The sequence below is a fragment of the Saccopteryx leptura genome, chromosome 7 (genome assembly GCF_036850995.1).
Source record: "Saccopteryx leptura isolate mSacLep1 chromosome 7, mSacLep1_pri_phased_curated, whole genome shotgun sequence".
NCBI classification, from domain to species: domain Eukaryota; kingdom Metazoa; phylum Chordata; class Mammalia; order Chiroptera; family Emballonuridae; genus Saccopteryx; species Saccopteryx leptura.
The window spans coordinates 37593344-37620800 of NC_089509.1; positions in this window are offsets into that span (position 1 = coordinate 37593344).

Genomic DNA, 27457 nt, shown 5'->3' on the forward strand with positions numbered 1-27457 from the left:
TTATATTTGTTTGGGCAGAAAGGAAAGGAAAGAGTGACATCAATAATTAAAAATAAACTGTAGGGAGAGACAGCAATGAGACACATTGTCCTTATAACAGCATTCTTACAAAAACATGCCTGGGCTGTAGCTTCTGACAAAGTCATGTATTTCAGAAGGATTTTCCCCCTCCCTGTTATCTGCCACGATCTGATGTAAACCAGTCCACAGTAGATTTTATGAGATGTCTTTAAAAAAAACAAACACCAAAAAAAAAAAACCTTTGTCTGTTCAATCAAAGTTTTTCTAAACTTTAATACTGGATAAGGGAAAAGCCAGTGGCCCAATTTACAACATTGTATGTTGGGAGGAATTTGAGATATACACCCAGTTTGAATTAATTTGGGGTAATTAATAATTATCATTTGACATTTATTTGTTAAAATCAACTCCCAGCAGTTACTAGTCCTAGTTTATATCAAATGTAGGTAATAATAATACTAGTTAAAGTTTTGAACTCTTACCATATTCCAGACATTTGCTGAGCAAGGAGCCCTAATTTGTACTGCTGTTAATGTAAGTGAACAGCAGCTTTCATCTACAGTTGAGTCAGGACCGGTTGTGAATTAGCTAATCAAAGATTATTGCTTAAAGTGGAGAATCATAAAAAATGAAGCATATATATCTTAACACATTTTGTTTTAACTTAAAACACAAATTTTTATTTATCTGCCAATCTTTTGATGTTTAGCCAATATCTTTTCTTTTAGTGTAGGTAGGTCTACTGAATGGCTTTTTGGGGATTCTTTTTGGGTTTGTTCTTTGTTTATTTTTGTTTGTTTCTTTGATTTCATAAACACCCAGAATGAATGGTCTACAATTTCCATGTTTAGTTTTTTTGTTTGTTTGTTTAAGGAATAGCAGGGGCCCTGGCCAGTTGGCTCAGTGGTAGAATGTCAGCCTGGCATGTGGATGTCTTGTCTTGGGTTCAATTCCCAATTAGGGCACACAGGAGAAGTGACTATCTGCTCCTCCACCCTTCCCCTCTCCTGTGTTCTCTCTCTCTCTCCCTCTCTCTTCCCCTCCCACAACCATGGCTTGATTGGTTCGAGTGCATCAGCCCTGGGTACTGAAGATGGCTCCATGAAGCCTCCACCTCAGGTGCTAAATATAGCTTGGTTGCAAGCATGGCCCCAGGGTGGGCAAAGCATTGGCCCCAGACAGGGATTGCTAGATGGATCCCAGTCGGGGCACATGTGGAAGTCCGTCTCTCTATCTACCCCCCTATCACCTGAGAAAAAAGAGAAAAAAATGTGCCGCAGTGGATAGACCATCAGCCTGGGATGCTGAGAACCCAGGTCCAAACCCCGAGGTTGCCAGTGTGAATACGGGCTCACCAGTTTGAGTGTGGGTTGCTGGCTTGAGCGTGGGATCATAGACATGGCACATGGTCACAGGCTTGAGCAAGGGGTCACTGGCTTAGCAGGAGCTCCCTGCAAGGCACTTATGAGAAAGCAATCAATGAACAACTATGGTGTCGCAATTATGAGTTGATACTTCTCATCTCTCCCCCTTCCTGTTTATCTGTCTGTCTCTCTTGCTAAAAGAAAAAAAAAAGGGAATAGCAGGAACTTCAATGTACATGGGAAACATCTTAAATTCCAGAATTCTTGCAGATTTTTAAGGTTGTTATCCCAATATTTTATAGTCATCTAATTCACACAATTCCTTTCAATGATTTGCTGTTCCTAAGACTTTTCAAAAGCACAACTTGTTTCTATAAGTTTTCATGGATTTTCATCTCTTTAATTAAATTAACTAATTATAATAACAAGTACAACAGGCATAAACAGGTTTGAGAATAAACACAATGACTTAAGAATAACAATTTAATTGTTGGGAGTGGAGGTGTGCATGCGTAATGGAGATTACTAGTCTCAAATAGTAATTCTGCAGTTTTCCCAAGAACATTGAGAAAGTCAGTTATTTAACCTCTCTAAGCCTTTATTTCTGCATCTTTGAAATGAGGGAAATAGTCCCTACCTCCAAGATTGGTATTAATATCAAGTTAAATAATTTATGAAGCAATTGACCCATAAATAGAACTTTAGAAAAAAATAACAACCAATAAACATTTCCCCTTTGTTTACTATTATAATTATAACAGAATTATTTTTTCTAGCCCAAAATACTGTTCCTCCCTCATGGATCAGCTTATTTCTAACTCCTACATAATACTTAATTTGTCTATGTTATTCCATACTTATTCTTCCTTTTTTTTTTTTTTTTTTTTGTATTTTTCTGAAGTAAGAAGTGGAAGGCGGCAGACAGACTCCAGCATGCGCCCAACCAGGTGCCACACAGCATGCCCACCAGGGGGCGATGCTCGGCCCATCTGGGGCATTGCTCTGCTGCAACTGGAGCCATTCTAGTGCCTGAGGCAGAGGCCATGGAGCCATCCTCAGTGCCCTGCCTTGGCTGCAGGAGGGGAAGAGAGAGAGAGAGAGAGAGAGAGAGAGAGAGAGAAAGGAGAGGGAGAGAGGGAGGAAGGGTGGAGAAGCATATGGGCGCGTCTCCTGTGTGTCCTGTTCAGGAATCGAACCCGGGACTTCCACACACTGGGCCAACCCTCTACTTATTCTTCCTTTTTAATAACTACCACATATTCCACACTTTTAGTAGTACAATTCAACAAATGTCAAATTCTTACCATATACCAGACCGCAGTCAGAACTTTAAGAGATATAATGAAGAATAAGATACAGACTCTAAAAATTTCCAGTCTAATCAGTGACATAAAAGATGTACACAATTTAAAAAGTCTGTTTGTCAAAAGATGACATAGTATGTAAAAAGGTAAGCCATAGACTGGGGGTAAATTTATGTAGTATATATATCTGACAAGATTTATATCTAGAATATATAAAGAATTCTTATAAATCACTGGGGGAAATAAAGACTTGACTAGGTAGTTCACAAAAGAAGGTATCGCCAATAAGAATGGGCTTCACATCTGACCAGGCAGTAGTGCAGTGGGTAGAGCATTGGACTGGGATGTAGAAGGACCCAGGTTCGAGACCCCGGGGTTGCCAGCTTGAGCACAGGCTCATCTGGCTTGAGCAAAAAGCTCACTAGCTTGGACCCAAGGTCGCTGGCTCAAGCAAGGGGTTACTTGGTCTGCTGAAGGACCAAGGTCAAGGCACATATGAGAAAGCAATCAATGAACAACTAAAGTGTCACAACGAAAAACTGATGATTGATGCTTCTCATCTCTCTGCGTTCCTGTCTGTCTGTCCCTATCTATCCCTCTCTCTGACTCTCTCTCTGTCCCTGTAAAAAAAAAAAAAAAAAGAATGGGCTTCACATCTTAAGTCATCAAGGGCCTGACCAGGTGGTGGCGCAGTGAATAGAGCACTGGCCTGGGACATTGAGGTCCCAGGTTCCAAACCCCTAGGTTGCTGGCTTGAGGATTGACTTAGCAGCTTGAACATGGGGATGCTGGCAACATGACCCCGTGGTTGCTGGCTTGTGCCCAAGGTCACTAGTTTGAGCAAGCGGTCACTGGCTCAGCTGGAGCCCCTGGGTCAAGGCACATATGAGAAAGCAACCAATGAACAACTAAGGTGCCACAACTACAAGTTGATGCTTCTAACCTCTCTCCCTTCCTGTCTGTCTGTCTGTCTCTTGATAAAAATAAAAAAAGTTAGAAAGAAAATTTAAATTAAAATCACAATGTGATAGTACTTTTATATCCAACAGAATGGGTAAAAAAAAATTTTTTTTTACCTATTTTCCAAGAATTACTGAGGATATACAGTTACTGGAGCTATTCCACTGCTGGTTAAACTGTAAATTGATACAACTAGTTTAGAAAACTCTGTGGCAATATCTACTACACTAAAACAAACACCTACCATATTACTCATCAGTTCTACTCCAGGTAAATACTGCCAAAATAAAATAAAATATATACACCAAAAGCCATGTACAAGGATGCTCATAGCAGCATTACTCGTAATGTCCCCAATCTCAAAACCACCCATATATTCATTGACAGAAATATGGATAAGTTGTGATATATTCATATAATAAAAAGCTACCCAGCAATGAAAATTAACAAACTATTGCTACACATAGATACATGAATGAATTTCACAAATGTAGTATCAAGTGAGAGAAGCCAGAAACAAAAGAATCCAACTGAACGAATCCATTATATAAGATAAAAAAAGGAGATAAAACCCACACTGGCCAGTAGATTTAGCGATAGAAGTCCTGGGTTTGATTCCTGACCAAGGCACACAGAAGAAGCACCCATATGCTTCTCCACTCTTCCCCCTCTCCTCTCTCTCTCTCTCTCTCTCTCTCTCTCTCTCTCTGTCTCTCTCTTCCACTCTCACAGCCAAGGCTCCACTAAAGCAAAGTTGGCTCCAGTGCTGTGGTTGGCTCCATGGCCTCCACCTTAGGCACTAAAGCAAGACCCTAGATGGGCAGAGCATCTCCCCCTGGTGTGCATGCTGGGTGGATCCCGGTCGGGCACATGTGGGAGTCTATCTCTCTGCCTCCCCGCTCCTCACTTCAGGGGAAAAAAAATCTATGGTGATACAAGTCAGAATAATTGTTATCTTTGAAAGTAACAACAAAGAGGAGAATTAAAGGAAGCTTCTGGTTGCTATGTGGTTGATCTGCATAATTGTAATATAGGTGTGTTTAATTTGTAAAAGAATTATCAAGCTATTCACTTATGATTTTATGTACTTTTCTGTGTATATGTTATAGATCAGTAAGAATCTTTACTGAAAGAAAAAAAGATGATGGTTACCAGAGGGTAGGGGGTTGGGGAACTGGGTGAAAAAGGTGAAGGAACTGAGAAGTATAAAGTGGCAGTTGCAAAATAGTCATGGGGATGTAAATTACAGCACGGGGGAATAATGTCAGTAATATTGTAGTAACTATATATGGTGTCACATGGGAACTAGAAATATCAGGAGGAACACTTTGTAAAGTGTAAGATTGTCTAACCATTATACTGTACACCTGAGAATACAAAATAATATTAAATGTAAACTGTAATTGAAAAAAATTAAAAGAGACACTCTCCTTTTGGAGAGCATGCCCGTGCATTTCCCATCGCCCTCTTCTTCCCCCAGGCCGTCACCTCTGCCTTCCTCCCTCCTAGGCTCCAGGGCCCTCCTTCTGCCTCTGGAACTTGTTTCCTGAGCCTACGCAGCCCGGCTGGCTAACTTCTACTACCTCTATACTTTCTAAATAAACTTTCTCTTTAAAAAAAAAAAAAAAAAAAACTAAAAGAGAAAAAGAATTAGCTTTTCGGGGAAAAAAGAGAAGCACAAGGCAAAATAAAAAGATTGTAAGTGAAATGCTGTACAGTTAGAGAAGACAGAATGGAAGAAATCGTGGAAAGTAGAATTTTTTAAGTATACTTGGAAAGGACAAAGGTGAAGTGGGAGAGGGCAAGAGAACATTTCTGCAGGGAGAGAAGAAGGAACATGGAGTACAGTACATGCTCAGGGAATAGCAAATATTTCAGGTTGGTTGAAGTGTTAGGCATGACAATCAGAAGGATAACAATAAGAAAAAAGCCTGGGCCCTGGCCAGTTGGCTCAGTGGTAGAGCGTCGGCCTGGCGTGCGGAAGTCCCGGGTTCGATCCCCGGCCAGGGCACACAGGAGAGGCGCCCATCTGCTTCTCCACCCCTCCCCCTCTCCTTCCTCTCTCTCTCTTCCCCTCCCGCAGCCGAGGCTCCATTGGAGCAAAAGATGGCCCGGGCCCTGGGGATGGCTCCTTGGCCTCTGCCCCAGGCACTAGACTGGCTCTGGTCGCGACAGAGCGACGCCCCAGATGGGCAGAGCATCGCCCCCTGGTGGGCATGCCGGGTGGATCCCGGTCAGGCGCATGTGGGAGTCTGTCTGACTGCCTCCCCATTTCCAGCTTCAGAAAAATACAAAAGAAAAAAAAAAAAAGAAAAAAAAAAAGAAAAAAGCCTGGAAAAATAGGTTACCATTCCATTGTGTAAGCCTTGACAATCAGGTGAAAGAGTCTGCACCCTTATGCAATACAAAATAGGGAGCCACTGAAAAATTTTGAGCAGATGATACTTTTGCAAGATCAAATAAATGGCGGTGGAAGGGGAATATAGAAGCAGAGGAACTGGAAGCCTGGCAACCAGATAGGCCAGGGGACCCCAAACCTTTTACACAGGGGGCCAGTTCACTGTCCCTCAGACCGTTGGAGGGCCAGACTATAAAAAAAAACTATGAACAAATCCCGATGCACACTGCACATATCTTATTTTAAAGTAAAAAAAACCAAAACGGGAACAAATACAATATTTAAAATAAAGAACAAGTAAATTTAAATCAACAAACTGACCAGTATTTCAATGGGAACTATGGGCCTGCTTTTGGCTAATGAGATGGTCAATGTCCGGTTCCATATTTGTCACTGCTAGCTGTAACAAGTGATATGACACGCTTCTGGAGCCGTGATGTGTGCGTCCCGCGTCACCGGAAGCAGTACTGTATATGAGCGACGCCGCCACATACAGTACTCCAGGAGTACAGGATGCTCCTCTCACTGACCACCAATGAAAGAGGTGTCCCTTCTGGAAGTGTGGCGGGGGCTGGATAAATGGCCTCAGGGGGCCGCATGTGGCCCACGGGCCGTAGTTTGGGGACCCCTGAGATAGGTTCTGACCCGAGAGCTTGAACTAAGTTAGAAGCGTTAAGCATAGAAAAGAGAGGCTGAGTGCAGATGTCAACTAACATCGAAAGAGACAGCACAGCTTGAAAACCAAGTGGACGTCGTCCAAGGAAGACAGAGCAGTCAAAGACAGACATTGAGACAGGCTGTTCAGAGGTGTAAGGTGTATTCACTGTAAGAAAACTTTAAACCATTCAGCCTTTTTTATTTCCCTGTGTTGTCTCAATTAAACTTTATATTTTCTGAGAGCAGAGAGTATGTCACAATTTCTTGCATTCCCACTTCTTAACCTGATGCCTCCGAAATAAAGGTATTCATAAAGATACTTGGTTTTGATCGTTATCATGACAGGTATAGCATGTGGCCAAGACTCCCCCTCACTGCTTCCAGGAAGACCAGGAGTTTGACTCTGATTTCAGTTATACTGTTGCCAAATTTAATAGTGTTCTGGCTCCACACACTAGTTGAGCAAGAAAGAATTTCCAAAGATAATCCAAGAGTCAACACATGTCAAACATCCTTGTGTTTAATTCCAAGGGACATTTGGATGTAGGAGTCAGGACTGTTTCCTCCCAAAGTTCTTCCTTCAACCAATTTGTATTAAGTGTCTTCTATGAGTCAGGCACTTTAAGGAGCGCACACGAGTTGTAGAACACTTCTTAAGCGAATGTATGGAGTTTCAAATTTTAGACATTAGAAACAAAGAGGTAGTCCAGTACTGTTAATGACAACTGGTGGCAGAATATGTTTAAATAAGCAAGTCCCCAGGCCCCAGAGACAATTTAAATTTGTCCTACAGTCATCTTGGTTCAGTGTTTTAAAAACATTATCCTTAGGCTTTGTGTTATTTTCGAAAACTAAATTCAGCACATGTGCTGCTCAGGAAGCCAGAACTGACTTTCTAAAATACCCTCTGAAAAGCACTGTTGGGTATTAGGTCTATAAAACAAAAACAACTCGATTGTGCCTTAAACAATTAGTGAAATACTGTGGTATTTATTTTCTTTGGATCTTGAGGGCTAAATCAGCGCTGCCCCAAACATTCTGCACCGATGGAAACGCTCATCCTGAGTTGTCTGTACCCCAGCCACTCGCCACTACTAAACACGTGACATGCAGCTACAGTGACTAAAAACTAAACTTTAATTTTTATATAAATTTAATTATATTTATTTAAATTTGGAATAGCCAACCATACTAGTCACTAGTGACAGCACAGCCCAGGGTAGAAGTAATTACCTCCCTGCCTCAGCAGTGCCCAACTAGCCTACCAACAACACAGTTTAATATTTGTACAGAGAATGCTGAGTTTCTATGTTGAGTACCATATTTTTTTCACTCCATAAGACGCACCTGACCATAAGACACACCTAGGGTTTTTTGGGTTTTTTAAAATAATTTTATTTTTTTAATGGGGCGACATCAATAAATCAGGATACATATATTCAAAGATAACAACTCCAGGTTATCTTGTCGTTCAATTATGTTGCATACCCATCACCCAAAGTCAGATTGTCCTCTGTCACCTTCTATCTAGTTTTCTTTGTGCCCCTCCCCCTCCCCCTTTCCTTCTCCCTTTCCCCCTCCCCCCGTAACCACCACACTCTTATCAATGTCTCTTAGTTTCACTTTTATGTCCCAGCTACGTATGGAATAATGCAGTTCCTGTTTTTTTCTGATTTACTTATTTCACTTCGTATCATGTTATCAAGATCCCACCATTTTGCTGTAAATGATCCGATGTCATCATTTCTTATGGCTGAGTAGTATTCCATAGTGTATAAGTGCCACATCTTCTTTATCCAGTCATCTATTGACAGGTTTTTTGGTTGTTTCCATGTCCTGGCCACTGTGAACAATGCTGCAATGAACATGGGGCTGCATGTGTCTTTACGTATCAATGTTTCTGAGTTTTGGGGGTATATACCCAGTAGAGGGATTGCTGGGTCATAAGGTAGTTCTATATTCAGTTTTTTGAGGAACCACCATACTTTCTTCCATAATGGTTGTACTACTTTACATTCCCACCAACAGTGTATGAGGGTTCCTTTTTCTCCACATCCTCTCCAATATTTGCTATTACCTGTCTTGTTAATAATAGCTAATCTAAGAGGTGTGAGGTGGTATCTCATTGTAGTTTTGATTTGCATTTCTCTAATAGCTAAAGAAGATGAGCATCTTTTCATATATCTGTTGGCCATTTGTATTTCTTCCTGGGAGAAGTGTCTGTTCATGTCTTCTTCCCATCTTTTTATTGGATTGTTTGTTTGTTTGTTGTTGAGTTTTATGAGTTCTTTGTATATTTTGGATATTAGGCCCTTATCTGAGCTGTTGTTTGAAAATACCATTTCCCATTTGGTTGGCTTTCTGTTTATTTTGTTATCAGTTTCTCTTGCTGAGCAAAAACTTCTTAGTCTAATGTAGTCCCATTCATTAATTTTTGCCTTCACTTCTCTTGCCTGTGGAGTCAAATTCATAAAATGCTCTTTAAAACCCAGGTCCATGAGTTGAGTACCTATGTCTTCTTCTATGTACTTAATTGTTTCAGGTCTTATGTTTAGATCTTTGATCCATTTTGAGTTAATTTTAGTACAGGGGGACAAACTGTAGTCCAGTTTCATTCTTTTGCATGTGCCTTTCCAGTTTTCCCAGCACCATTTATTGAAGAAGCTTTCTTTTCTCCATTGTGTGTTGTTGGCCCCTTTATCAAAAATTATTTGACTATATATATGTGGTTTTATTTCTGGACTTTCTATTCTGTTCCATTGGTCTGAGTGTCTACTTTTCTGCCAATACCATGCTATTTTGATTGTCGTGGCCCTATAATAGAGTTTGAAGTCAGGTATTGTAATGCCCCCAGCTTCATTCTTTTTCTTTAGTATTGCTTTGGCTATTTGGGGTGTTTTATAGTTCCATATAAATCTGATGATTTTTTGCTCTATTTCTTTAAAAAATGTCATTGGAATTTTGATGGGAATTGCATTAAATTTGTATATTGCTTTGGGTAATATGGCCATCTTGATTATATTTATTCTTCTTAACCAAGAACAAGGTATATTCTTCCATCTCATTATATCTTTTTCGATTTCCTTAACAATGGTTTATAGTTTTCATTATATAAGTCCTTTACATTCTTTGTTATGTTTATTCCTAAGTATTTTATTTTTTTTGTTGCAATCGTGAAGGGGATTATTCTTTTGAGTTTGTTCTCAATTGTTTCATTGTTGGCATATAGAAAGGCTATTGACTTCTGTATGTTAATTTTGTATCCTGCGACCTTACTGTACTGGCTTATTGTTTCTAGTAGTCTTTTTGTGGATTATTTGGGGTTTTCGATGTATAGGATCATATCATCTGCAAAAAGTGATACCTTTACTTCTTCTTTTCTGATATGGATGCCTTTTATTTCTTTGTCTTGTCTGATTGCTCTGGCTAGAACCTCTAGTACCACATTAAATAAGAGTGGAGAGAGTAGACAACCCTGTCTTGTTCCTGATTTAAGGGGGAAAGCCTTCAGTTTAGTGCCATTTAATATGATGTTAGCTGATGGTTTATCATATATGGCCTTTATCATGTTGAGATATTTTCCTTCTATACCCATTTTGTTGAGAGTCTTAAACATAAAATTGTGTTGTATTTTATCAAAACCTTTTCTGCTTCTATTGATAAGATCATGTGGTTTTTGTTCTTTGTTTTGTTGATATGGTGTATTACGTTAACCGTTTTACGTATGTTGAACCATCCTTGAGATTCTGGGATGAATCCCACTTGATCATGATGTATTATTTTTTGTAATATGTTGTTGTATTTGATTTGCTAGTATTTTGTTTAGTATTTTAGCATCTGTATTCATTAGAGATATTGGTCTGTAGTTTTCTTTTTTTGTGCCACCTTTGTCTGGTTTTGGTATGAGGGTTATGTTGGCCTCATAAAATGTGTTTGGAAGTATTGCTTCTTCTTCAATTTTTTGGAAGACTTTGAGTAGAATAGGAACCAAGTCTTCTTTGAATGTTTGATAAAATTCGCTGGTATAGCCGTCAGGGCCTGGACTTTTATTTTGGGGGAGGTTTTTTTGGGGGGGAGGGGAGGTTTTTAATGGTTTTTTCTATTTCTTCTCTACTAATAGGTCTGTTTAGGCTTTCTGCTTCTTCTTGACTCAGTCTAGGAAGGTTGTATTATTCTAGGAATTTATCCATTTCTTCTAGGTTGTTGAATTTAGTGGCATAAAGTTTTTCATAGTATTCTACAATAATTCTTTGTATATCTACGGTGTCCGTGGTGATTTCTCCTCTTTCATTTTGGATTTTGTTTATATGAGTTCTTTCTCTTTTTTCCTTGGTAAGTCTTGCCAAGGGTTTGTCAATTTTCTTGATCTTTTCAAAGAACCAGCTCCTTGTTCTATTAATTTTTTCTATAGTTTTTCTGTTCTCTATTTCATTTATTTCTGCTCTGATTTTTATTATCTCCTTTCTTCGGCTGGTTTTGGGTTGTCTTTGTTCTTCTTTTTCTAGTTCCTTAAGGTGTGAAGTTAAGTGGTTCACTTGGGCTCTCTCTTGTTTGTTCATATATGCCTGAAGTGATATGAACTTCCCTCTTATCACTGCTTTTGCTGCATCCCATAGATTCTGATATGTTGTATTGTCATTTTCATTTGTCTGTATATATCTTTTGATCTCTGCACTTATTTCTTCTTTGACCCATTCATTTTTTAAAAGTATGTTGTTTAGTTTCCACATTTTTGTGGGATTTTTTTCCTCTTTTTTGCAGTTGAATTCTAGTTTCAAGGCTTTATGATCAGAAAATAGGCTTGGTACAACTTCGATTTTTCTGAATTTGCTGATGTTGTTTTTGTGGCCCAACATATGGTCAATTCTTGAGAATGATCCATGTACACTGGAGAAAAAAGTATACTCAGTCACTTTGGCATGAAATGTCCTGTAGATGTCTATCATATTCAGGTGCTCTAGGACACACCTAGGGTTTTAAGGAGGAAAATAAGAAAAAAAATATTCTGAACCAAATGGTGTGTTAAAATATTTAATAGAATACCGTATTTTTTGTTCCATAAGATGCACGGGCATTTTCCCCTCCACTTTGGGGGGGGGAAATATGGTATTTTGCTGAATTTTTTCAGGAGCTTGGTGGGGATAATAAGGACTGTGTATAGTTAATTCGACCGGACTCTACAAGCATTTATTGGCTACTTCATAAGTACCAGACTCTGCTAGTGTGGGAGATACACTCACAAAAATTATCTTTGTTTAGGGGCAGTTGGCAGATTAGCTGGAGAGAAACAAGTAAACAGGTGTTAAGGGTGAAGAGGTAGTAGAGGGAACACAAGGGAGGGACACTTCACAAAGAGCTTTCTGGTAAATCCTGAACTAAGTCTTGAAGGCTCAGTTTTAGTAAGTCAGGTGAAGGAATAAGGGGTGATGATAAAAGGAGATATCTAAGGCAAAGTTTGCGGCATGGGCAAAACCCTAGGGCTGAGAAGTACACACTTTGTTGCAGCATAGAGAGGTATAAGGCAACTGGTAACAGGAGAAGAGCCTGGGAAGTAGACAGGGTCCCAGATCATAGAAGCTGATTTATTCAACGAATATTTACTGAGACCTACTATGTATCAGACACTATTTGAAGTGAAATTTTGAGAACATCGAGATGAACTCATGACTCATCCTCATAGAGCTCAATATTCATTGAGAAATACAAAAATATAAAAAAGCAACTCTAAGAAATATTGACAGGTACTAGGATAGAGTAAGAACAAGATTTGGGGGGAACATAAGAGGCATAGAGATCCACTGGTGTTGGGAAAACATTCCTCAATCACTCCTGACAGTTAACAAAAGGTCAAAATTAAAAAGCAGATGTTGTAATTCATTTAAAAGAGAATTGGACAGCTGTCCTCGGGGCAAGATTGTGCAGTACAGAACAGAGTGTACACCGAAACATCACTTTACTTAATTTTTATTCAGATATATATATGATGTATAAAAATTGTACTGACAATGAATTCTTCTGGGACTGTGGATGTTTCAATATCTCTATGATAGACTGTGTGGAAGGAGAATGGGATTTGGCAACTAAAGTAACTGAGATTCTTGAAATACGGTTCCTTTTAAAATTGTCTCTATTTCCCCCCAAAAGTGCTCTATGACTTATGTTTGAAAATTAAATCACTAGGTACTCTTACATTTGCACATTGCTTCAACTAACATTCATCAATGACTTGTTTTTATTTGTTTTGTTTTTATTGAATCTTTTGGGATGACATTGATTAATAAAATTATATAAATTTCCGGAGTAAAATGTTATAATACATACATGTATTGTGTGTTCACCACCCTAAGTGAGAGCTCTTTTTAAATTTGAGCTCCTTGAGGGTAGAAACCAAATCTTTCATCTCTTGACCCCCAAGCATGGAATCTGGCATTCAAAGAGATTCAAATAACATTGACAGGATAAAGAAGATCTGGCATATATACACAATGGAATATCATACAGAAATAAAAAAGAATGAAATCTTGTCATTTGTAACAACATGGATGAAACTTGAGGGCTTCATGCTAAGTGAAATAAGTCAGGCAGATAAAGACAAATACTTAATAGTTTCACTTTTTGTGGAATCTAAAAACAAAATCAACAAACAAAACAGAAACAAACTCATAGCAACAGAAACCAGAGGGATGGTTACCAGAAGGGAGGGGGTGGGGAGTGGGTGAGAAAGGGAGGGGGAATTTAGTCAATAATATTGTGATAAGTTTACATGTTACAGATGATTCCTAGATTTAGTGAAATGATCTCTTGGTAAGGCATAAAATTGCCAAATCACTATATTGTACATCAAGTACAAGTGAGATTGTATACCAACTATATTTAAATAAAAATAAATTTTGGCCCTGGCTGGTTGGCTCAGCAGTAGAATGTCAGCCCAGCATGTGGAAGTTCCGAGTTTGATTCCCAGCCTGGCACACAGGAGAAGCGCCCATCTGCTTCTCCACCCCTCCCCCTCTCCTTCCTCTCTGTCTCTCTCTTCCCCTCCCGCAGCCAAGGCTCCATTGGAGTAAAGTTGGTCCAGGCACTGAGGATGGCTCTATGGCCTCCACGTCATGTGCTGGAATGGCTCAGGTTGCAACGAAGCAACGGCCCAGGAGGGTAGAGCATCGCCCCCTGGTGGGCATGCCGGGTGGATCCTGGTCGGGTGCATGTGGGGTCTGTCTGAGTGCCTCCCCGTTTCCAACTTCAGAAAAATACAAAAACTAAATAAATAAAACTTTAAAATGTTTGATGAAAAAAATGAATGAATAAGTGAAAGCGTTATAAAGTACTATACCTCATTTATGCGGGTTCATGTAGAGACACCAACTCCAATATGAATTTTGAGGAGTTTTATTATAAAAAGCTGGTAGCATACACAGGGCAATCCTCGTACCCAAATCATGCAGCCCTGATTACCTCTCAGAGACTGCTTATATATTCTTTGACCACACACAGGTGGGGGAGGCATAACATCATGACACAAGCTTACAACTACATACAGGTGGGGATTCACAAGACATACATTTCACAGATTCTTCCAATGTCTCTCCCCTCCCTCCATTGCCCAGGGGCATGCTATTCCTAGGATTCAAAGAGGGGGAGAAAGAAAGCAATATACAAATTCTATCTCCTATTGAAAGAGGAAGGAAGTTCTTTAAATACCTTACTACAAAAGAATGTCAACTAAGTACAAGATGTTAAAAATATGAGTTTAATATGATGGCTTTCATCAACAAGCTCACCATGTAACCAGAGAATCAGACCAATACTTTCCACTTAATATAAAGTTGCATTTTCCATGGTCTATGGAACTCTGGTCTTGTGAGATGATCTAAGGAAAAATAAGTTCATGGTCAAATAGTGAGTGGAAGCTCATATGCAACATGTCCCTTCTCTTATAGATTTGTATACTTTGTACACAGATATTATCACTTGGAGATATTAAAGCCCCTAAGAAGTCCTGTGGTAAAGAAACCTATTTAGTCTACCAAATTAATTTCACTTGCTCTTTTTGCATAACATCCATTAACATGCCACAGAGCTAATGTTTTGAAGGGCATATTTTTGGCATTTCAGATGAAATGTGATAAACATTTTTGTCCCATAGAAATTTCATATATCATATTATGATGTTATGCATTATTATAAATGCAATGTATATTTAACATTCAAAATACAATCAACATTATTTCTACAGTAACAGACTAAGAAGAAAAACCATAAGGTCATCTCGCTATCTGAAGAATAACCATTTGACAAAACTTCAACACAATTTCATGATAAAATCTCTCAGCAAGCAAATGAACAAAAAAAAATGAAACTATCAACCTGATAAAGGGGATCTATGGAAAACCTATAGCTAACATTATATTCAATGATGAAAAACTAAGTGTTGACCTGGATAATCATTCTACAACATGTGGGTATAGCAAATCATCAAATTGTACACTTTAAATATATCAATTATTCCTTAACAGAGTTGAGGGACAATAAAGAAAGACCAAGTGCTTTCCTACTAAGCTCAGGAACAAGACAAGTGTATCTGATCTCATCACTTCTAGAGGTTCTGGTTCTAGCTAGCACAATAGCATAAAAGAAAAGGCAAGCAAATTTGAATATGGCATCTTTAACATAGATGCCATAATCTTCTATGTAGAAAATCTAATATAGTATACAAAAGAACCCAAACTATTAAAACTAATAAATGAGTTTAGCAAGCTTGCAGGGTGTGAGAGCAATATATAAAAATGAATTGTATATCTATATAATAGCAATGAAAAATCATAAATTGAAATAAAAACAATTATAATAATATCAAATATAAATAAAATACAAAAGAAAAAGTCTGATGAAGATGTATAAATTATAAAACATTGTTGAGAGAAACAAAGAAGACATAATAAATGAAAAGATATTATTCTTCTTGATCAAAGGGTCAATAATTATAAAGATATCAGTTCTCTCCAATTTGGTCTATAGATTCTAGGCAATCACAATCAAAATACCAGAAAAAATTTTTAATTGACAAATTTATTATAAAATTCGAAAAGAAATGCAAAAGATCAAAGCTAGCTTTCCCCACTTCACAAAACAAAATAAAAAAAGAGCAACAAAATTGAATAATTATAACACCTGACTGTAAGATTTATTTTAAAGCTACAATAACCAAGACACTGCAGTATTGACATAAATGTATTTGAAAAGATCAATGGAATATAATATAGAGTATAGAAATAGACTGAGCCCTGGCCTGTTGGATCAGCAGTAGAACATTGGCCCAGCATGTGGAAGTCTCAGGTTTGATTCCCAGTCAGGGCACACAGGAGAAGCAACCATCTGCTTCTCCATCCTTCCCCTCCCCCTTCTCTCTCTCTCTCTCCTTCTCTCTTCTCCTCCTGCAGCCATGGCTTGAATGTTTTGAGCAAAGTTGGCCCCAGGCACTGAGGATGGCTTCATAGCCTTGTCTCAGGAACTAGAATAGCTCGGTTACTGAGCAACAGAGCAGCAGCCTCAGGTGGGCAGAGCATTCTGGGTTGAGGGCTTGCTGGGTGTATTCTGGTCGGGGCTCATGTGGGAGTCTGTCTCTCTGCCTCTCCATCTCTCACTTAATAATAATAAAAAAGAAGAACTAGACTGATATATATATGATTAATTGATTCTTGATAAAGATGCAAAGAATTAAAAGGCAAACAAAAGTTTCAACAAATAGTACATGGACCCTGGATATCCAATACAAAACAATAGACTGTAATTCACACTTCACATATAAAAATTAATTTAAAATGGATTATATGCCTAAGTCTATATAAAACCTAAAACTATACAATTTCTAGACAAATACATAAAAGAAAGTCTTTGTGATCTTCAGTTAATTACAACACCAATGGCATGATCCATAAAAAAAATAATGATTAATAAATTTTTATTAGAATTAAGAATTTCTTTCCTTTCAAAGATCCTGTTGAAAGAATGAAAAGATATTGATGTCACCCTGTTAAAAATAAAAATTTATGTATAAACAAACAAACAAACAAACAAAAGAATAAAAAGACAAGCCACAGGCTGTTAGAAAATTTTTTAAAATCACAAATCTGATAAAAGGCTTGAATCCAGAATATATAAAACATCTCAAAAGTCAAAAACAAAAACACAACTCAAACTTTTAAATGGCAGATGAACAGACACTTCACCAGAAGAACTATATGGGTAGTAAATACGTGAAAAGCTTCCCAACACCATTTTTTCACTAGGGTAATATAAATTAAAACCACAAGGATATATCACCTTTTGGCATGACTATAATTAAAAAGCTGAATGTACCAAGCATCCTAAGGGTTTAGAGCAACTGGAACTCTCATCCACCACTTTGGAAATTAGTTTGGTAGTTTCTTTTTATTTTTATTTATTTATTATTTTTTTCTTTTGAGACAGAGAGAGAGAGTCAGAGAGAGGGATAGATAGGGACAGACAGACAGGAACATAGAAAGATGAGAAGCATCAATCATCAGTGTTTCATTGCGACACCTTAGTTGTTCATTGATTGCTTTCTCATATGTGCCTTGACCGCGGGCCTTCAGCAGACTGAGTAACCCCTTGCTCGAGCCAGCAACCTTGGGTCGAAGTTGGTGAGCTTTGCTGGCAAGCTTGGGGTATCGAACTTGGGTCCTTCCGCATCCCAGTCCAACGCTCTATTCACTACGCCACCACCTGGTCAGGCAGTTTGGCAGTTTCTTAAAAACCCATCTAATTCAAGGAGATGGAGCCAACATACTTCTCCCTTTTCCTTCCAGTAAGTACAATGAACACCTGTGGATATTACATGTAAAAAAATAAAATAAAATAAAAATTTAAACTCCAAAAGCAGAAAGAAGACAGACTGGCTAGAAATCTTGAACCTTATGTGACAGTGAATTCCATGAGTTTTATTGTTGTTGTTTTGCTTTATATACCCCAAATTGGATGCTAGAGCAACTTGTAACTCACAAATGCCAATAAGTACAGATAAAAAATCCTCAGAAAAGGTCTTCTCTCTTTAGCCAAAGAACTAGGAAAAGGACATCCTGGCAAGACAGAAAATTTGTAGATAATAACTGCTCTGTTGCAGCCAAACATCATAGAAAAATACCCTTACCCTACCCACGCCCATGCCAAGCAAAGGCTGCATGGGTAACCCAGACTTATATCCTTGCTGCACTGTAGTAAGTAAGGTTCCTAATGCCCTTGCTGGGGTGGTATTAGAAGGCCAGAGTGGAACTGGGATTTTCATTTCCACTAGAGGTTAACAGGGTCCTACTTCTGCAGCATCAGTGCCGACCACTTGGGAAACCTGAACTTACAATTCCACCAAACAGGAACAAGATACCTCTTTCCCTCTCTACATGGGTGATATCAGGAGTCTGGAGGAAGTTAGGACTTTCCCCCAGTGCTGACTGGACTACCCCTGTGGTGTCAGTAGAGGCCCCAGCAGGGATCCAGAACTACCACCCTACCCAGCAGTAACAAGGCCAAGTGGGAATCTGGACTCCATCTGCCAATCATGAAGCATTACCCTCTCTCTTTTCCCTGCTGGATTGGGGCAAGAGGAAGTCACCTAAACCAGAATATTTAAATAAGATCTAGAGTCTCATAATAAAACACCGAAGGTATCCATATTTCAATTGAAAATCATTTGTCATACCAAGAACCAGGAAGATCTCAAAGTGAATTTTAAAAAATCGACAGATGCTGACATTGAAATCACAGAGATGTTAGAATTATCTGACAAAGACTTTAAAGTAGCCATCACAAAACTGTTTCCACAAGCAATTATAAACATGCTTAAAACAAATGAAAATGTAGCATCTCAGCAAAGAATTAGAAAGGCTCAACAAAGAAATAGAAGCTATAAAGAACTATGAAAAACTTAAAACTAAAAAAAATTAACAACACTCTCCCTCCAAGGAGCATGCTCACACCTTTCTCTTCTTCCCCCTTCCACTCTTCCCCCTTCCCTTCTTTCCCGGTCCCCTTCCCAGGCTTGTATTTCCTAAACTTAAAGGGGTTTCACAAGACTCACAACCAGGGAAGCAGGGGGCAGAGGCAGCTGGCTCTTCATGGGCTAACCTCCTGAACCTGTTTCCAAGGCCCCCTTTTTACCCAACTTTCCAGTGGGTTCATTTCCTTTCCATAAGTTTCTTCTTTTCTAGACACTTTTTTGTTTTATTGTCCCCAGCTTCAATAAACTTTCAAAATAAGAAAAAATTACAATTAACAAAATAAAAAACTCATTGAGCTCAACAGCACAATAGAGGGGACAGAGGAGTCAGTGAACCTGAAGATGGAGTAATAGAAATCACCCAAACCAAATAAAAGAGAGAAAATACACCGAAAAAATAAATGAGCTTCAGGGACCTATGGGACTATAACAAAAATCTAACATGCATGTTATTGGTATCTCAGAAGGAGAGGAAAATGAGGACAAGCTGAAAAAGTACTAAAAAATTAATAATGGTTGAAAACTTCCCAAATTTTGCAAAAGACATAAACCTACAGATTTAAGAAGCTTAGTGGATTCCAAATGGAATAAACCCAAGGACAGCCATACTAAAAGTGTACTGCTCACAAAAATTAGGGGATATTTTATTGCTTCATTAGTTTTGAAATATCCCCTAATTTTTGTGAGCAGTATAGTTCAAACTGCTGAAAACTAAGGAGAAAGCAAAACAAAATTCTGTGGTATCTGGGCCATAGGACTACAAGAAAATTTGATATTCTTCTACCCCAAAAGAAAAAATAGAAAAGCACAGTGCTTTGGGAACCTTTACATAAATCTCTATATTCCTTTTTCAAGCTTCTGCTGTTGTTTCCAGACATGCAATAGACGTTGAATCAGTGTTAGTCATGACAATAGAACTGTTCATCATAGGTGAGCACTTGTTTTGAAGTTGAAGTTTGTTTAAATGGAGCAGATTCTCAAGATCTCCTTTACTATCTGTGCTTACCAGGAAAGGGATCAAAGACTATGGGACCAAACCGAACCTATTGCATCATATAACCCAGTGCACATGAAGTATCTTCTAAAATACACCTTCTTCTTAGTAGTATTAGCTGGCATCATATTTCAGGCCAAATAAATTTCTGCTGTTAAAATGTGAGCCGGAAAAGCAGGCTTTTAAAAATTGAAGTGACATCACCACGGAATAGATGCTAGAGGCCATAATTACCAATTGCTTAACATGTATTGTGTAGGTGCCAACTGCTTGAAGAGAGCATTATATCTGCCAATTCTTTCCTTTAATCCCACTTCCAGCATCATTGACACAGGCAAATACTTTAATTCCCAGGGTGGGGGTGGAATTCTTGTTCTGTGCATGTTCTGGCTTTATCAATATGAAGAAGTCAAAGGCTTTCCATTCCTGTGAAATGGGCTGGGGGTTCCTTCAACTCTGAGAAGATGCTTACTCATGAATGCAAATCCCATCAACAATTTGGTGACTCTGCTATGAGCAAAGTTGGGACTTCATGGAGCATTCTTGTTCTTTATTTCAGCCTTCACATTGTTTCCAGGTTTTATTTAATATACTGTAAAACATGAATGTCCATATACTCCCATGCTTGTGATGATAATAGTAGTATCACATATTTTACCTTGAGTATTTATATATATGATATTTATTGTCACTATACTCTTTAAAATAACAATATGGGGCCCTGGCCGGTTGGCTCAGCAGTAGAGTGTCGGCCTGGTGTGCAGGAGTCCCAGGTTCAATTCTCAGCCAGGGCACACAGGAGAAGTGCCCATCTGCTTCTCCACTCCTCCCCCTCTCCTTCCTCTCTGTCTCTCTCTTCCCTTCCCGCAGCTGAGGCTCCACTGGAGCAAAGATGGCCTGGGCGCTGAGGATGGCTCTGTGGCCTCTGTCTCAGGCACTAGAATGGCTCTGGATGCAACAGAGCGATGCCCCAGAGGGGCAGAGCATCGCCCCCTGGTGGGCATGCCGGGTGGGTCCTGGTTGGGCGCATGCAGGAGTCTGTCTGACTGCCTCCCAGTTTCCAGCTTCAGAAAAATGAAAATAAATAAATAAATAAAATAACAATATGGTAATTTGTCCAAAGGAACATACTAAGTCAATGGCAGAGCCAAAATGAAGGCTAGTATTTCTTTAATTTCACTGTTTTGCTCTCATCATTACCTTATTTTGAAGGCAGTGCAAATAGGAATAAGGGAGAAAAATGAGTTAGCTTAGTGGACTGTGTTAACAACGTTTTCCTAGTGACAAAGAAACTTCTAGTGAGAAGGAACCACAAGGTCCTGCCCACTGTCCAGCTTTATCTTGTGCATTTGCTTCAGCTGCCTCCTCTGCTTCAGCCTTACTGGTCTTCTTTGCAGAGCTAGAATAGATCAAGCTTTTTCCCACTTCACGACTTCCACACAAACTATTCCCTAACTTGGACCCCTCCTTGACTCCCTCAGCCTCTCTCATCCGATCTTTTGGGGTTTTGTTTATATGTCTCTTATTCCCAATCTTAGTAAGACCCATGTCTTATTTAGTTCAAGTTTTCCCCAAAGCAGAGTCTGAGACAAAGACTTTTGTGTGGGTGCATAGCAGGAGAGTGGAGGGAAGAAGGGCAAGCCAACGTAAGGATGTATTACTGAACTGACCACTCCTATGGGCAACTACTTGCTTGATCACACAGGATCTTCTAGGAATCTTATTAAATGCATCTTCAACCTTCTGGCCATTTATCCATTGGTTCCTGTAGAGCATTTTGTTGAAAGGTATTTGTCAGCTCAATCCTGTCTGAGGTGTAAAGGTCTCTAAACAGTATTATATTTTTATTTTTATTTTTTATTCATTCATTTATTCATTTATTCATTCATTCATTTATTTTAGGTGAGAGGAGGGGAGATAGTGAGGAAACTCCTGCATGTACCCTGACTGGGACCCACCTGGCAACCCCAACTGTGGTCGATGCTCAAGTATCGAGCTATTTTCACCGCCTGAGGCTGACGGGTGCTCTAGCACTGAGCCACCAGCCAGGCCCTTCATTTTTATTTTTTAATAAGTGTTTTAAATTGATTGCTAAAGCATCAGCCCAGTGTGTGGATGTCTTGGATTCAATTCCCAGTCAGCGCACACAGGAGAAGCGACCATCTGCCTCTCCTCCTTCTCTTTTGCTCTTTTTCCCTCCCACAGCCATAGCTCCATTGGTTCAAGCGTCAGTCCCGGCCCTGAGGATGCTTGTGGAACCTCCACTGCAGGCACTAAAAATAGCTAGATTGCGAGCATGGCCCCAGATGGGCAGAGCCTCAGCCTCAGATGGAGGTTTCTGAGTGGATCCCAATGCGGGAACATGTGGGAGTCTGCCTCACTATCCCCCCTTTCTCATCTAAAAAAAAATTTTTTTTGAAGAAAAAAATGTCTTATGCTAGCCTGCCAGCGGACCTCAGAAAGACGGAAGCCTTTATGCAGTGGCTCCCACATGGAATCAATTCTATCACACTCTGGGTTGCACATGTGTGAGTATTGGGTGCATCCCCAAAGTTGTGCCATACTGTGAAGTCAGAGAAGCTCTAAGGCAGAAGCCTGGATGCCAGCTGTCCGGGCCTGGTAGAGGTGCATGGAACTGTGGAAGCCTACTCTGGAACTGGTTACCACAGCAGTCACTGGAACAGGAAGTGAGGCCAGATGGGTTTGAAGGCAAGCAGACAGTCCGGATGAAGCCCTCTCACACTGTCTCACAGCACCCAGGTTCCCCCCCCCCCCCCCCCGTGGCATTAATTTACATCAGTATCTTTTTAAATGGCCATTCCTCTACTTCACTGCAAGTTCTGTTGTGTCAGGACTGTGTCTTTTTGCCCTGTACTGTCCTCAGTGCCTAGCACTTGCACTTCACACCTGATAGGTGACTGATACATTTGTTGACCGAATAAATACATACGTGGGATGTGAGGGCATTCTTCAAACCTCCTGTCCTTCCTACAACTACCCTCTACCTTGATAAACAACAGCAAAACAAACAGTCAAACAAAGTGTTTGTATGTAGCAAACATTACTGAAGCTGGGGTTAATGGAAGGATGCAGCCACATCCCTTTCCTCTGTCCATGTTATGGGGCTCCTACCAACAGGCTCCTCCCATTAATTAATTAGGGGAAGAAAGCAGTGAACTTTTCTTCCTCTAATTGGTTTCTTTTCTTCTCTACTGTTCTATATCCAGAGCTTCTAACATGCTCTGCCCAACAGTGGTCTGTTTACTCCTTGCCCCTCTTTCTAGAAGCACAGAAACATTGCCAGAGGACCAAAATTCCCTCTCTTTATTTTCTTGTCTCTCACACCAGTCTCTACTTATGGAAATAAGCAACCTAGAAATTTGTTTCCCCGTTATAAGGTGTATTTTGATATCTACCCTGGTGAAGTTTTTTTCAGAAAGAAAAAGCATGGTTTTAATTAATTAATTTACTTATTTATGAGAGGAGGGAAGATAGTGAGGTGGACTCCCACATGCACCTCGACTGGGATCCACTTGGCAACCCCATCTATGGCCAATGTTCTAGTACCGAGCTATTTTTAGCACCTGAGCTTGTTGTGTTCTAAAGGAGCTTTCCTCAGCGCCCCTAGACCATGCTCCAACCAGTCAAGCCACTGGTTGAGGGAGGGGAAGAGGAAGAGAAGGGGGAGAGGGAATGGGGGGAAGCAGATGGTATCTTTCCTTGTGTGCCCTGACCAGGAATTGAACCCAGGACATTCATATACCAGACCTATGTTCTATCTACTGAGCCACTGGCCAGAGCTTGGGTTTGTTTTTTTTTATTGATTGACTTTTTTAAAGAAAGGAGAGACAGACAGAGAAGGTGGGAGGAGCAGGAAACATCAACTAATACTATTTGCTTTTCATAGGTGCCTTGACTGGGCAAGCCTGGGTTTTTTAACAAACAACCTCAGCATTGCAGTTTGATGTTGTATCCATGTGCCACCACAGGTCAGGCTAGTTTGGGTTTCTGTGTGTGTGTGTGTGTGTGTGTGTATTTTTCTGAAGCTGGAAACGGGGAGAGACAGTCAGACAGACTCCCGCATGCGCCCGACCGGGATCCACCCGGCACGCCAACCAGGGGCGACGCTCTGCCCCTCCGGGGCGTCGCTCTGTCACGACCAGAGCCACTCCAGCGCCTGGGGCAGAGGCCGAGGAGCCATCCCCAGCGCCCAGGCCATCTTTGCTCCAATGGAGCCTTGGCTGCGGGAGGGGAAGAGAGAGACAGAGAGGAAGGAGAGGGGGAGGGGTGGAGAAGCAAATGGGCACTTCTCCTGTGTGCACTGGCCGGGAATTGAACCCGGGACTTCTGCATGCCAGGCCGACGCTCTACCACTGAGCCAACCGGCCAGGGTAGTTTGGGTTTCAATGGTCAAGTTTCCCCATCTTCATCACAAATGTCTAATACTTAGGAGACTACTCGACACACAACAGAAATCAATATGAAGTTCATTTACTTTTACCAGTATTTCTCACACGTCAGATATTCTATGTAATTTTCTCATTTTTGACATATAGTTCAAAGGTAATTATTACCTTTGAAAAATTTTAAATAATTTAGCATTTTTATTTAAATAAGTTTATTTAAATGGTAAATTGTATATACTTACCATAAATAGAACTTTGTGAATTACCTGTTATAAATAGAAGGTAACCATAAAATGTAATGTTATGGACTGAATGTGTAAATTCATGTTGAGTCCTAATCCACTATGTGATGAGACTTGGAGGTGGGCCCTTTGGGAGGTTAGATTTAGATGAGGTTATGAAAGTGGAACCCCAAAGATGGGATTAGTGTCCATATAAGAAGAGAAGAGATAAGAGCTCCCACTCTCACTTTCTGCCATGTGAGGGTACAGCTAGATGTAAGTGAAGAAGAAGGCCCTCATCAATAATGGAATAGGCTGGCACCTTGATCTTGGACTTCCCAGCCTCCAGAACGCTGAGAAATAAATGTTTATTTTTTAAACCCCTAGTCTATGGTATTTTGTTATAGCATCCTGATCAGACTAAAACACATACACATATATGTATAACTAAAAACAATTCACTAATTAAATACTAGCTTAATAAATACCTGATAGATGCCTTGAGTGTAATGCTTGTTTTCTATTTGTTTTTTTAAGTAGATTAGCAAATGTTAAAAAGTTTTTTAAAAATATGAGAGGTTTTTCTTTCTGACATAATCAGAAGGATGAAAATAGAACTTAAAAAGGAGTGACTTCTTTACTGTGGTTGTCTATGCTTTTCAAAGTTTTGTTTGTGTACTGCTCAAATCATCCTGTGCACATGTCCTAGACTTTGAGAAACACTAGTTACATTCTTACTTTCCATAAGAGTAGACAGATGGGGAGGTACTGCTCAGTTTTTCTATGTTGCTGCTCATGTTCAGAGAACGTTCTATCTTTAAGTTTTAATTTCCTGCTCCCATTTTTTTTTATATATATTTTTCTGAAGCTAGAAACGGGGAGAGACAGTCAGACAGACTCCAGCATGCGCCCGACCAGGATCCACCCGGCACGCCCACCAGGGGCGACGCTCTGCCCACTAAGAGGCGATGCTTTGCCCCTCCAGGGCGTCACTCTGCCCCGACCAGAGCCACTCTAGCACCTGGGGCAGAGGCCAAGGAGCCATCCCCAGCGCCCGGGCCATCTTTGCTTCAATGGAGCCTTGGCTGCAGGAGGGGAAGAGAGAGACAGAGAGGAAGGAGGTGGGGGGGTGGAGAAGAAAATGGGCGCTTCTCCTATGTGCCCTGGCCAGGAATCAAACCCGGGTCCCCCGCACGCCAGGCCGACGCTCTACCACTGAGCCAACCGGCCAGGGCCCCTGTTCCCTTTAATGTTCATTAACCTATTGTTTGATTATATCACTGAGGGTTGAAGAGGGCCTATGGAAGACCTCACAGAGCCCTGAGATAGAAGTGGGACTCTGGCTTTCCTTCAGGCTCCATAAATTAGGTAGATCCCTGATTCCCTAACTTCAGTTGCTTCATCAATAAATGAAGAATCAAGATCAGTTTGACAAAATGAGGTAAAATGACAGGTAGAAGATGTAGATAACCCATGGTCTGTCTGCCCTATGTCAAAGCCTTTAAAATGGCTAGATATAAGCATCAGAAAATGGCATGCTGTGAACACCATCTATTGGTAGTAGTGTAACAAAAAACTGCTGGGAATGCTAAGCCCAGTCATTATTCCCAAATCATTGACAGGCAGACTTCTGTGAATTGATTTGACATGATAGACAGGTACAAACATATTTAATTGCGATAGTTCTGCATCGATTTTGAAAATTGCCAGTGATGTCAGAGAAATGGCACCGTGAGGAGCGTGACCGACAAATCTCCCCCAAATTTCAACAAGTTCATCAACCACAGACAGAAAAATCTATCCTTGGAGCGTCTGGGAGTTCCACACATTGAAAACAAACTGCTATCAACAAGACCACCCTCAGATGCCATTAAGAAAAAGGAAATCGAATATCATGGACACAAAAGATAAAGAAGTAGCACAGATAGATGTGGAAAAATCTATGAAGGAAAAATTTAATATATTGGAAACCTTGGAGCTAAATGACAGAGAATTTAAAATAGAAATCTAAAAATACTCAGAGATATACAAGAAAACACAGAAAGGCAATTTAGGAAGCTCAGAAAACAACTCAATGAACACAAAGAATATATTATCAAGAAAATTGAAACTATAAAAACAAATCAAACAGAGATGAAAAACTCAGTTCATGAACTGAAAAACGAGGTAACAAGCTTAGCTAATAAAACAGGTCAGATAGAAGGTAGGATTATTGACATAGAAGACAAGTAACTTCAGGCACAACAGAGAAGAGAGAGACTCAAAAATTTAAAAAAATGAGAAAGCCCTACAGGAATTGTCTGACTCCATCAAAAAGAATAACATAAGAATAATAGGTATATCAGAGGGAGAAGAGAGAGAAAATGGAATGGAGAATATATTCAAACAAATAATAAACGAGAACTTCCCAAGCCTGTGGAAAGAACTAAAGCCTCAAATTCAAGAAGCAAACAGAGCACCAAGTTTTCTTAACCCCAACAAACCTACCCCAAGGCACATCATAATGAAATTGGCACAAACCAATGACAAAGAAAAAATTCTCATGGCAGCCAGGGAAAAGAAGAATACAACATATAAAGGAAGGCCTATTAGATTATCATCAGATTTCTCAGCAGAAACTGTACAAGCTAGAAGAGAGTGGACCCCAATATTTAAAGCCCTGAAAGAGAGGACCTTTCAGCCAAGAATACTATACCCATCAAAGCTATCCTTCAAATACAAAGGAGAAATAAAAACATTCACAAATACAGAAAAGATGAGGGAATTTATCATCAGAAAACTCCCACTCCAGGAAATACTAAAGGGAGTTTTCCAACCAGATACAAAGAACAAAACAAAACACAACCACAAGTAAAAGCTCCAGGCCCTGCCCGGTTGGCTCAGTGGTAGAGCGTCGGCCTGGTGTGTGGAAGTCCTGGGTTTGATTCCCGGCCAGGGCAACAGGAGAGGCACCTGTCTGCTTTTTCATCCCTCCCCCTCTCCTTTCTCTCTGTCTCTCTCTTCCCCTCTCGCAGCCAAGGCTCCATTAGAGCAAAGTTTGCCTGGGTGCTGAGGATGGCTCTGTGGCCTCTGCGGCCTCTGCCTCAGGCATTAGAGTGGCTCTGATTGCAGCAGAGTGATGC